The sequence below is a fragment of the Eurosta solidaginis genome, unplaced genomic scaffold, assembly GCF_040869045.1.
Source record: "Eurosta solidaginis isolate ZX-2024a unplaced genomic scaffold, ASM4086904v1 ctg00001311.1, whole genome shotgun sequence".
Classification (NCBI taxonomy): Eukaryota; Metazoa; Arthropoda; class Insecta; order Diptera; family Tephritidae; genus Eurosta; species Eurosta solidaginis.
Window position 1 is genome coordinate 143,331 of NW_027137066.1, and position 10,735 is coordinate 154,065.

The window sequence follows — 10,735 nt, forward strand, 5'->3', positions numbered from 1 at the left end:
ACACATTTTTTAAGTATTTTGAAAATTTCAAAACTTTCATATAAGTAGACGTTAGTACTTGTATGAAACTTTTTCAGTGTCTGTTAGCTACGCTTAGTGGTTTTGTATGGCTGACCAAAGTTTTCATACGTTTAAGTGTTTTTAGCTTGCATTTCGTTAGCAGCAACACATTTTTTAAGTACTTTGAAAATTTCAAAACTTTCATATAAGTAGATGTTAGTACTTGTATGAAACTTTGTCAGTGTCTGTTAGCTTCGCTTAGTGGTTTTGTATGGCTGACCAAAGTTTTCATACGTTTAAGTGTTTTTAGCTTGCATTTCGTTAGCAGCAACACATTTTTTAAGTATTTTGAAAATTTCAAAACTTTCATATAAGTAGATGTTAGTACTTGTATGAAACTTTGTCAGTGCTTGTTGGCTTCGCTTAGTGGTTTTGTATGGCTGACCAAAGTTTTCATACGTTTAAGTGTTTTTAGCTTGCATTTCATTAGTAGCAACACATTTTTTAAGTATTTTGAAAATTTCAAAACTTTCATATAAGTAGATGTCAGTACTAGTATGAAACTTTGTCAGTGTCTGGTAGCTACGCTTAGTGGTTTTGTATGGCTGACCAAAGTTTTCATACGTTCCTTAAAATTGTTTTCTGACCCGCTCACCTCACATGACGAAAAATGTATGAAGATACAAACTTCCATACAAGTACAAGATACAAACTTTCATACAAGTACAAAGTTTCATACAAGTAGAAACTTTCATACAAATACAAACTTCCAAACAAGTACAAAGTTTCATACAAGTAGAAACTTTCATACAAGTACAAACTGTACTTGTATGGAAGTTTGTACTTGTATGAAACTTTGTCAGTGTTTGTTAGCTTCGCTTAGTGGTTTTGTATGGCTGACCAAAGTTTTCATACGTTTAAGTGTTTTTAGCTTGCATTTCGTTAGCAGCAACATATTTTTTAAGTATTTTGAAAATTTCAAAACTTTCATATAAGTAGATGTTAGTACTTGTATGAAACTTTGTCAGTGTCTGTTAGCTTCGCTTAGTGGTTTTGTATGGCTGACCAAAGTTTTCATACGTTTAAGTGTTTTTAGCTTGCATTTAGTTAGCAGCAACACATTTTTTAAGTATTTTGAAAATTTCAAAACTTTCATATAAGTAGATGTTAGTACTTGTATGAAACTTTGTCAGTGTCTGTTAGCTACGCTTAGTGGTTTTGTATGGCTGACCAAAGTTTTCATACGTTTAAGTGTTTTTAGCTTGCATTTCGTTAGCAGCAACATATTTTTTAAGTATTTTGAAAATTTCAAAACTTTCATATAAGTAGATGTTAGTACTTGTATGAAACTTTGTCAGTGCCTGTTAGCTTCGCTTAGTGGTTTTGTATGGCTGACCAAAGTTTTCATACGTTTAAGTGTTTTTATCTTGCATTTCGTTAGCAGCAACACATTTTTTAAGTATTTTGAAAATTTCAAAACTTTCATATAAGTAGATGTTAGTACTTGTATGAAACTTTGTCAGTGTCTGTTAGCTACGCTTAGTGGTTTTGTATGGCTGACCAAAGTTTTCATACGTTTAAGTGTTTTTAGCTTGCATTTCGTTAGCAGCAACACATTTTTTAAGTATTTTGAAAATTTCAAAACTTTCATATAAGTAGATGTTAGTACTTGTATGAAACTTTGTCAGTGTCTTTTAGCTTCGCTTAGTGGTTTTGTATGGCTGACCAAAGTTTTCATACGTTTAAGTGTTTTTAGCTTGCATTTCGTTAGCAGCAACACATTTTTTAAGTATTTTGAAAATTTCAAAACTTTCATATAAGTAGATGTTAGTACTTGTATGAAACTTTGTCAGTGTCTGTTAGCTTCGCTTAATGGTTTTGTATGGCTGACCAAAGTTTTCATACGTTTAAGTGTTTTTAGCTTGCATTTCGATAGTAGCAACACATTTTTTAAGTATTTTGAAAATTTCAAAACTTTCATATAAGTAGATGTCAGTACTTGTATGAAACTTTGTCAGTGTCTGTTAGCTTCGCTTAGTGGTTTTGTATGGCTGACCAAAGTTTTCATACGTTTAAGTGTTTTTAGCTTGCATTTCGTTAGCAGCAACACATTTTTTAAGTATTTTGAAAATTTCAAAACTTTCATATAAGTAGATGTTAGTACTTGTATGAAACTTTGTCAGTGTCTGTTAGCTTCGCTTAGTGGTTTTGTATGGGCTGACCAAAGTTTTCATACGTTTAAGTGTTTTTAGCTTGCATTTCGTTAGCAGCAACACATTTTTTTAAGTATTTTGAAAATTTCAAAACTTTCATATAAGTAGATGTTAGTACTTGTATGAAACTTTGTCAGTGTCTGTTAGCTACGCTTAGTGGTTTTGTATGGCTGACAAAAGTTTTCATACGTTTAAGTGTTTTTAGCTTGCATTTCGTTAGCAGCAACACATTTTTTAAGTATTTTGAAAATTTCAAAACTTTCATATAAGTAGATGTTAGTACTTGTATGAAACTTTGTCAGTGCCTGTTAGCTTCGCTTAGTGGTTTTGTATGGCTGACCAAAGTTTTCATACGTTTAAGTGTTTTTAGCTTGCATTTCGATAGTAGCAACACATTTTTGAAGTATTTTGAAAATTTCAAAACTTTCATATAAGTAGATGTTAGTACTTGTATGAAACTTTGTCAGTGTCTGTTAGCATCGCTTAGTGGTTTTGTATGGCTCACCAAAGTTTTCATACGTTTAAGTGTTTTTAGCTTGCATTTCGTTAGCAGCAACACATTTTTTAAGTATTTTGAAAATTTCAAAACTTTCATATAAGTAGATGTAAGTACTTGTATGAAACTTTGTCAGTGTCTGTTAGCTTCGCTTAGTGGTTTTGTATGGCTGACCAAAGTTTTCATACGTTTAAGTGTTTTTAGCTTGCATTTCGATAGTAGCAATACATTTTTTAAGTATTTTGAAAATTTCAAAACTTTCATATAAGTAGATGTTAGTACTTGTATGAAACTTTGTCAGTGCCTGTTAGCTTCGCTTAGTGGTTTTGTATGGCTGACCAAAGTTTTCATACGTTTAAGTGTTTTTAGCTTGCATTTAGTTAGCAGCAACACATTTTTTAAGTATTTTGAAAATTTCAAAACTTTCATATAAGTAGATGTTAGTACTTGTATGAAACTTTGTCAGTGCCTGTTAGCTTCGCTTAGTGGTTTTGTATGGCTGACCAAAGTTTTCATACGTTTAAGTGTTTTTAGCTTGCATTTCGTTAGCAGCAACACATTTTTTAAGTATTTTGAAAATTTCAAAACTTTCATATAAGTAGATGTTAGTACTTGTATGAAACTTTGTCAGTGCCTGTTAGCTACGCTTAGTGGTTTTGTATGGCTGACCAAAGTTTTCATACGTTTAAGTGTCTTTAGCTTGCATTTCGTTAGCAGCAACACATTTTTTAAGTATTTTGAAAATTTCAAAACTTTCATATAAGTAGATGTTAGTACTTGTATGAAACTTTGTCAGTGTCTTTTAGCTTCGCTTAGTAGTTTTGTATGGCTGACCAAAGTTTTCATACGTTTAAATGTTTTTAGTTTGTATTTCGTTAGCAGCAACACATTTTTTAAGTACTTTGAAAATTTCAAAACTTTCATATAATTAGATGTTAGTACTTGTATGAAACTTTGTCAGTGTCTGTTAGCTTCGCTTAGTGGTTTTGTATGGCTGACCAAAGTTTTCATACGTTTAAGTGTTTTTAGCTTGCATTTAGTTAGCAGCAACACATTTTTTAAGTATTTTGAAAATTTCAAAACTTTCATATAAGTAGATGTTAGTACTTGTATGAAACTTTGTCAGTGTCTGTTAGCTACGCTTAGTGGTTTTGTATGGCTGACCAAAGTTTTCATACGTTTAAGTGTTTTTAGCTTGCATTTCGTTAGCAGCAACACATTTTTTAAGTATTTTGAAAATTTCAAAACTTTCATATAAGTAGATGTTAGTACTTGTATGAAACTTTGTCAGTGCCTGTTAGCTTCGCTTAGTGGTTTTGTATGGCTGACCAAAGTTTTCATACGTTTAAGTGTTTTTAGCTTGCATTTCGTTAGCAGCAACACATTTTTTAAGTATTTTGAAAATTTCAAAACTTTCATATAAGTAGATGTTAGTACTTGTATGAAACTTTGTCAGTGCCTGTTAGCTTCGCTTAGTGGTTTCGTATGGCTGATCAAAGTTTTCATACGTTTAAATGTTTTTAGCTTGTATTTCGTTACCAGCAACACATTTTTTAAGTACTTTGAAAATTTCAAAACTTTCATATAATTAGATGTTAGTACTTTATGAAACTTTGTCAGTGTCTGTTAGCTTCGCTTAGTGGTTTTGTATGGCTGACCAAAGTTTTCATACGTTTAAGTGTTTTTAGCTTGCATTTCGTTAGCAGCAACACATTTTTTAAGTATTTTGAAAATTTCAAAACTTTCATATAAGTAGATGTTAGTACTTGTATGAAACTTTGTCAGTGTCTTTTAGCTTCGCTTAGTGGTTTTGTATGGCTGACCAAAGTTCTCATACGTTTAAGTGTTTTTAGCTTGCATTTCATTAGCAGCAACACATTTTTTAAGTATTTTGAAAATTTCAAAACTTTCATATAAGTAGATGTTAGTACTTGTATGAAACTTTGTCAGTGTCTGTTAGCTACGCTTAGTGGTTTTGTATGGCTGATCAAAGTTTTCATACGTTTAAGTGTTTTTAGCTTGCATTTCGTTAGCAGCAACACATTTTTTAAGTATTTTGAAAATTTCAAAACTTTCATATAAGTAGATGTTAGTACTTGTATGAAACTTTGTCAGTGTCTTTTAGCTTCGCTCAGTGGTTTTGTATGGCTGACCAAAGTTCTCATACGTTTAAGTGTTTTTAGCTTGCATTTCATTAGCAGCAACAGTACTTGTATGAAACTTTGTCAGTGTCTGTTAGCTTCGCTTAGTGGTTTTGTATGGCTGACCAAAGTTTTCATACGTTTAAGTGTTTTTAGCTTGCATTTCGTTAGCAGCAACACATTTTTTAAGTATTTTGAAAATTTCAAAACTTTCATATAAGTAGATGTTAGTACTTGTATGAAACTTTGTCAGTGTCTTTTAGCTTCGCTTAGTGGTTTTGTATGGCTGACCAAAGTTCTCATACGTTTAAGTGTTTTTAGCTTGCATTTCATTAGCAGCAACACATTTTTTAAGTATTTTGAAAATTTCAAAACTTTCATATAAGTAGATGTTAGTACTTGTATGAAACTTTGTCAGTGTCTGTTAGCTTCGCTTAGTGGTTTTGTATGGCTGACCAAAGTTTTCATACGTTTAAGTGTTTTTAGCTTGCATTTCGTTAGCAGCAACACATTTTTTAAGTATTTTGAAAATTTCAAAACTTTCATATAAGTAGACGTTAGTACTTGTATGAAACTTTTTCAGTGTCTGTTAGCTACGCTTAGTGGTTTTGTATGGCTGACCAAAGTTTTCATACGTTTAAGTGTTTTTAGCTTGCATTTCGTTAGCAGCAACACATTTTTTAAGTACTTTGAAAATTTCAAAACTTTCATATAAGTAGATGTTAGTACTTGTATGAAACTTTGTCAGTGTCTGTTAGCTTCGCTTAGTGGTTTTGTATGGCTGACCAAAGTTTTCATACGTTTAAGTGTTTTTAGCTTGCATTTCGTTAGCAGCAACACATTTTTTAAATATTTTGAAAATTTCAAAACTTTCATATAAGTAGATGTTAGTACTTGTATCAAACTTTGTCAGTGCTTGTTGGCTTCGCTTAGTGGTTTTGTATGGCTGACCAAAGTTTTCATACGTTTAAGTGTTTTTAGCTTGCATTTCATTAGTAGCAACACATTTTTTAAGTATTTTGAAAATTTCAAAACTTTCATATAAGTAGATGTCAGTACTAGTATGAAACTTTGTCAGTGTCTGGTAGCTACGCTTAGTGGTTTTGTATGGCTGACCAAAGTTTTCATACGTTCCTTAAAATTGTTTTCTGACCCGCTCACCTCACATGACGAAAAATGTATGAAGATACAAACTTCCATACAAGTACAAGATACAAACTTTCATACAAGTACAAAGTTTCATACAAGTAGAAACTTTCATACAAATACAAACTTCCAAACAAGTACAAAGTTTCATACAAGTAGAAACTTTCATACAAGTACAAACTGTACTTGTATGGAAGTTTGTACTTGTATGAAACTTTGTCAGTGTTTGTTAGCTTCGCTTAGTGGTTTTGTATGGCTGACCAAAGTTTTCATACGTTTAAGTGTTTTTAGCTTGCATTTCGTTAGCAGCAACATATTTTTTAAGTATTTTGAAAATTTCAAAACTTTCATATAAGTAGATGTTAGTACTTGTATGAAACTTTGTCAGTGTCTGTTAGCTTCGCTTAGTGGTTTTGTATGGCTGACCAAAGTTTTCATACGTTTAAGTGTTTTTAGCTTGCATTTAGTTAGCAGCAACACATTTTTTAAGTATTTTGAAAATTTCAAAACTTTCATATAAGTAGATGTTAGTACTTGTATGAAACTTTGTCAGTGTCTGTTAGCTACGCTTAGTGGTTTTGTATGGCTGACCAAAGTTTTCATACGTTTAAGTGTTTTTAGCTTGCATTTCGTTAGCAGCAACATATTTTTTAAGTATTTTGAAAATTTCAAAACTTTCATATAAGTAGATGTTAGTACTTGTATGAAACTTTGTCAGTGCCTGTTAGCTTCGCTTAGTGGTTTTGTATGGCTGACCAAAGTTTTCATACGTTTAAGTGTTTTTATCTTGCATTTCGTTAGCAGCAACACATTTTTTAAGTATTTTGAAAATTTCAAAACTTTCATATAAGTAGATGTTAGTACTTGTATGAAACTTTGTCAGTGTCTGTTAGCTACGCTTAGTGGTTTTGTATGGCTGACCAAAGTTTTCATACGTTTAAGTGTTTTTAGCTTGCATTTCGTTAGCAGCAACACATTTTTTAAGTATTTTGAAAATTTCAAAACTTTCATATAAGTAGATGTTAGTACTTGTATGAAACTTTGTCAGTGTCTTTTAGCTTCGCTTAGTGGTTTTGTATGGCTGACCAAAGTTTTCATACGTTTAAGTGTTTTTAGCTTGCATTTCGTTAGCAGCAACACATTTTTTAAGTATTTTGAAAATTTCAAAACTTTCATATAAGTAGATGTTAGTACTTGTATGAAACTTTGTCAGTGTCTGTTAGCTTCGCTTAATGGTTTTGTATGGCTGACCAAAGTTTTCATACGTTTAAGTGTTTTTAGCTTGCATTTCGATAGTAGCAACACATTTTTTAAGTATTTTGAAAATTTCAAAACTTACATATAAGTAGATGTCAGTACTTGTATGAAACTTTGTCAGTGTCTGTTAGCTTCGCTTAGTGGTTTTGTATGGCTGACCAAAGTTTTCATACGTTTAAGTGTTTTTAGCTTGCATTTCGTTAGCAGCAACACATTTTTTAAGTATTTTGAAAATTTCAAAACTTTCATATAAGTAGATGTTAGTACTTGTATGAAACTTTGTCAGTGTCTGTTAGCTTCGCTTAGTGGTTTTGTATGGGCTGACCAAAGTTTTCATACGTTTAAGTGTTTTTAGCTTGCATTTCGTTAGCAGCAACACATTTTTTTAAGTATTTTGAAAATTTCAAAACTTTCATATAAGTAGATGTTAGTACTTGTATGAAACTTTGTCAGTGTCTGTTAGCTACGCTTAGTGGTTTTGTATGGCTGACAAAAGTTTTCATACGTTTAAGTGTTTTTAGCTTGCATTTCGTTAGCAGCAACACATTTTTTAAGTATTTTGAAAATTTCAAAACTTTCATATAAGTAGATGTTAGTACTTGTATGAAACTTTGTCAGTGCCTGTTAGCTTCGCTTAGTGGTTTTGTATGGCTGACCAAAGTTTTCATACGTTTAAGTGTTTTTGGCTTGCATTTCGATAGTAGCAACACATTTTTGAAGTATTTTGAAAATTTCAAAACTTTCATATAAGTAGATGTTAGTACTTGTATGAAACTTTGTCAGTGTCTGTTAGCATCGCTTAGTGGTTTTGTATGGCTCACCAAAGTTTTCATACGTTTAAGTGTTTTTAGCTTGCATTTCGTTAGCAGCAACACATTTTTTAAGTATTTTGAAAATTTCAAAACTTTCATATAAGTAGATGTTAGTACTTGTATGAAACTTTGTCAGTGTCTTTTAGCTTCGCTCAGTGGTTTTGTATGGCTGACCAAAGTTCTCATACGTTTAAGTGTTTTTAGCTTGCATTTCATTAGCAGCAACAGTACTTGTATGAAACTTTGTCAGTGTCTGTTAGCTTCGCTTAGTGGTTTTGTATGGCTGACCAAAGTTTTCATACGTTTAAGTGTTTTTAGCTTGCATTTCGTTAGCAGCAACACATTTTTTAAGTATTTTGAAAATTTCAAAACTTTCATATAAGTAGATGTTAGTACTTGTATGAAACTTTGTCAGTGTCTTTTAGCTTCGCTTAGTGGTTTTGTATGGCTGACCAAAGTTCTCATACGTTTAAGTGTTTTTAGCTTGCATTTCATTAGCAGCAACACATTTTTTAAGTATTTTGAAAATTTCAAAACTTTCATATAAGTAGATGTTAGTACTTGTATGAAACTTTGTCAGTGTCTGTTAGCTTCGCTTAGTGGTTTTGTATGGCTGACCAAAGTTTTCATACGTTTAAGTGTTTTTAGCTTGCATTTCGTTAGCAGCAACACATTTTTTAAGTATTTTGAAAATTTCAAAACTTTCATATAAGTAGACGTTAGTACTTGTATGAAACTTTTTCAGTGTCTGTTAGCTACGCTTAGTGGTTTTGTATGGCTGACCAAAGTTTTCATACGTTTAAGTGTTTTTAGCTTGCATTTCGTTAGCAGCAACACATTTTTTAAGTACTTTGAAAATTTCAAAACTTTCATATAAGTAGATGTTAGTACTTGTATGAAACTTTGTCAGTGTCTGTTAGCTTCGCTTAGTGGTTTTGTATGGCTGACCAAAGTTTTCATACGTTTAAGTGTTTTTAGCTTGCATTTCGTTAGCAGCAACACATTTTTTAAGTATTTTGAAAATTTCAAAACTTTCATATAAGTAGATGTTAGTACTTGTATGAAACTTTGTCAGTGCTTGTTGGCTTCGCTTAGTGGTTTTGTATGGCTGACCAAAGTTTTCATACGTTTAAGTGTTTTTAGCTTGCATTTCATTAGTAGCAACACATTTTTTAAGTATTTTGAAAATTTCAAAACTTTCATATAAGTAGATGTCAGTACTAGTATGAAACTTTGTCAGTGTCTGGTAGCTACGCTTAGTGGTTTTGTATGGCTGACCAAAGTTTTCATACGTTCCTTAAAATTGTTTTCTGACCCGCTCACCTCACATGACGAAAAATGTATGAAGATACAAACTTCCATACAAGTACAAGATACAAACTTTCATACAAGTACAAAGTTTCATACAAGTAGAAACTTTCATACAAATACAAACTTCCAAACAAGTACAAAGTTTCATACAAGTAGAAACTTTCATACAAGTACAAACTGTACTTGTATGGAAGTTTGTACTTGTATGAAACTTTGTCAGTGTTTGTTAGCTTCGCTTAGTGGTTTTGTATGGCTGACCAAAGTTTTCATACGTTTAAGTGTTTTTAGCTTGCATTTCGTTAGCAGCAACATATTTTTTAAGTATTTTGAAAATTTCAAAACTTTCATATAAGTAGATGTTAGTACTTGTATGAAACTTTGTCAGTGTCTGTTAGCTTCGCTTAGTGGTTTTGTATGGCTGACCAAAGTTTTCATACGTTTAAGTGTTTTTAGCTTGCATTTAGTTAGCAGCAACACATTTTTTAAGTATTTTGAAAATTTCAAAACTTTCATATAAGTAGATGTTAGTACTTGTATGAAACTTTGTCAGTGTCTGTTAGCTACGCTTAGTGGTTTTGTATGGCTGACCAAAGTTTTCATACGTTTAAGTGTTTTTAGCTTGCATTTCGTTAGCAGCAACATATTTTTTAAGTATTTTGAAAATTTCAAAACTTTCATATAAGTAGATGTTAGTACTTGTATGAAACTTTGTCAGTGCCTGTTAGCTTCGCTTAGTGGTTTTGTATGGCTGACCAAAGTTTTCATACGTTTAAGTGTTTTTATCTTGCATTTCGTTAGCAGCAACACATTTTTTAAGTATTTTGAAAATTTCAAAACTTTCATATAAGTAGATGTTAGTACTTGTATGAAACTTTGTCAGTGTCTGTTAGCTGCGCTTAGTGGTTTTGTATGGCTGACCAAAGTTTTCATACGTTTAAGTGTTTTTAGCTTGCATTTCGTTAGCAGCAACACATTTTTTAAGTATTTTGAAAATTTCAAAACTTTCATATAAGTAGATGTTAGTACTTGTATGAAACTTTGTCAGTGTCTTTTAGCTTCGCTTAGTGGTTTTGTATGGCTGACCAAAGTTTTCATACGTTTAAGTGTTTTTAGCTTGCATTTCGTTAGCAGCAACACATTTTTTAAGTATTTTGAAAATTTCAAAACTTTCATATAAGTAGATGTTAGTACTTGTATGAAACTTTGTCAGTGTCTGTTAGCTTCGCTTAATGGTTTTGTATGGCTGACCAAAGTTTTCATACGTTTAAGTGTTTTTAGCTTGCATTTCGATAGTAGCAACACATTTTTTAAGTATTTTGAAAATTTCAAAACTTTCATATAAGTAGATGTCAGTACTTG